This window comes from Suillus fuscotomentosus, assembly GCF_016647785.1.
Source record: "Suillus fuscotomentosus strain FC203 chromosome Unknown F5891scaffold_5, whole genome shotgun sequence".
Classification (NCBI taxonomy): domain Eukaryota; kingdom Fungi; phylum Basidiomycota; class Agaricomycetes; order Boletales; family Suillaceae; genus Suillus; species Suillus fuscotomentosus.
The window spans coordinates 290,939-293,867 of NW_024539517.1; positions in this window are offsets into that span (position 1 = coordinate 290,939).

The following is a 2,929-nucleotide window of genomic DNA, read 5'->3' on the forward strand; positions in this document are numbered from 1 at the left end:
GGACATAGATAGATGTCGGCCAGATCTGGACATCTGGAAATGATGTGTGTGACAAGTCCAGGTCCAGAATGCGGGATATGACAGTTTCTCATTAATATCCATGTATGCATTGTATAAAAGCAAAAATTATCTAGATAAATCTGTCTCCATCAAAGATAGGAGGCTGGTTAATCTTATGCTTGAATTCTTTCATGGTTGAAGTCAACATGTTGAGGTTCAATATGGTTACAGGAGTCCCAAGGTTCAATGTGTTTATCAATGGTGTAAGGGTCATCAGTTTGAATGATCTGGTCTGCCTGCACTATCTTAGTCAGGGCTTCAGAGGTCGATATTGTCATTTGTCATATACATGTGAATGAACAGTGTAATAGAGACTTTAATGCTACAGTGTTCAAACTTGCAAAAATATGTTTACAAGTTTTAAAATCTTCAAGTTCAAAGCTACATAGGTACATGGGATCATATTACAGCTGACATTTGTGGTTGTGAGCATGTCCATGGAATGCATTGATGGACAATAAAGATGGGTGATTCACAGCTTTGTCTTATATTGAGCTGGCAGTAACCATCTTAGATAAGTTACAACTAACATTACTACCAATGGCTTAGTTATCACTGAAGATATCCAGAAGCTTAGTAATGGCTGTAAGAGGATATTTCACACTTTTAAGAATAATCAATAACATAATATCAAAGTGATAAGTGGAACAGAGGTTGATTTTAGTGTAAACTTTAGCGCAGCTCGGAGAATCAAGAAGGTCAGAAATGAGGGGAAGTGGATAGTGGTCTTTCTTTGTGATTTTATTGAGGCCTCAGAAATCTACGCAGAGATGTAGGGAGCCATCTTTCTTTTTGACAAAAAGGACAGGGGCTCTGTGCGAAGAGGATGAGGAACAAAGAAGTCCAGTCATAATATTCTCATCAAGGAATTTGCGAAGAGCCGCAAGCTCGACCAGAGAAAGGGAATAGATGGTGCCAAGGGGCAGAGCCGCTCCTTCTTCCAAATTGATGTTAAGATCATAGGGATGATGGGGAGGGAGCCGTCTGGCTTTCCCCTTATCAAAGATATCCATGTACTTGTGATATTCTGAAGGAATTCCAAATAGGTTGGAGATTTGGAGGAGAGTGTAGCAGAGTGGAGATTGACACTGGAAGGACGAATGAAAATACTGAACTGGACCAATCCCTCTAACTTACAGGCCCGGCAAAAGGCAACTGCATTGATTAGGGAAATATTGGGAATGGCACTATCAGCAGAGTTGTGGAAGGGGTTTCTGCCAGAGCGAGCTGAAATGAGGTTGGAGAGGATGAAGGTACTCCATGAGGAATTGGACAGAAATTGATGCTGCCCTTTACCCAGTCAATCAATGGATTGTGTCGGGTGAGCCAGCTATATCCTAGAACAATGGAGCAGAATGAGTCCAATGGAGTAACATAAAATGTTTTGGAGGTAACCACACCAGTCGGAAAACAGATCCATAAATCTACTGCCTCGGTAATCATGGCATTAGAAGTACCATCAAACAAGTGAAGTGGAAGTGGAGGGATTGCATAGGTCAGAATGTTATTTTCTTGCATTAGTTTGCTTTCTATAAAACAATGGGAGGAACCACAATCTACTAGAGTCGGGAATGGAGAGATATTGGGAAAAGTAGAAATAGAAATGGATGGTACCAGAGAGTTTGGATCAGAAAAGGAAATAGCATTGAGGTGTAGCTCCATTGCATGGGTTGAGTCAATGCAACCCTCATCCCGCACAGAGTCAAGAGGGTTGCGGACTAATTTTTTGTCTCTTCCAAGACCTCTGGTTTGGCTTCCGAAGTTACCGTGCTAGCACGGCCTTTGGCTGCACAGGAAGTGGACTTTAGGCAGTCCTGGGCAGTATGACCAGGTCCACCACAGAAGAGGCAGAGTGCTCCTTCTCCATGCGCCTCTGGCGCTCCTCGGAGGTGAGTTTACCATCTTTTCCGAGCTTGGACATCAAGTCCAGAAGTTTGGCAGAGGAGGGAGCCAAAGTGTTTCTGGATTTTCCACCAGAGTACTTTTTCCAGTCAGAGGTGGAAGCTGACTGCTTAGTAGGAGGAGTGGATGCGGAGGGTTTGGTTTCATGGAGACTTCTTCCTTGTGTTCCCAGTATCGAGTGTCGATAGTCTGGGCGAGAGTTTTGTATTCGGGAAATGTAGTGGGTTTCCCTTGACGACTGATTTCATCTTTGATGCAAGCCGGAAGTCCATTGTAGAACTGACAGCACAAAGCTCTGTCGCCCCAACCTCAGACTTGGGAAGCTAGCCATTGGGACTCTACAACATACTTGTTGATGTGCTGTCCATCATGCATGTAAAGCTGTTCCAGCTGCATTTTCACATCGCTGACTGGGTCATGAGGTCCAAAGTTAGTTTGGAGTTCTAGCATGAACTCAGAGTAGTCATCCATCCAGTCCAGACGATCCACTAGATCATCCGAAAGGATGTCCAGCTCAAACCATTCAAGGGCCGTGCCCTTGAGGTATGATTGTGCAAAATTGACCTTGATCCTGCTGGTACGGAAGGATTTTGGCTTAGCATGAAAGTTAAGCTCACATTGGATAGAGAACACCCAGAGCTTCCGGGGCTCAGTGTCATCGAAGGTATCTGGTTCTCAGACTTTGACTTTAGAGTTGCTGGAGGAGGATGATTGGCGGTTGTTATGCACCAGGTTATTGATAGCTTGGGATAGATGGAGGAAGACCAAGTCCTGCGGACCTAGACCTTCATGTTCATTGTTGGTCAGGTCTTTTAGAGGCTCATCATCTGGATCTCTGCCGCCATCTCTGGGTGGGTTTCCACCTAGAGAATCTCCATCATTGGAATCATTGTTTGGAAGATTTCCGGCGGATGCAGGTGTGGGGGTAGATGGATGTAGGCGATTCATGAGTTGTAAGATGCTGGAG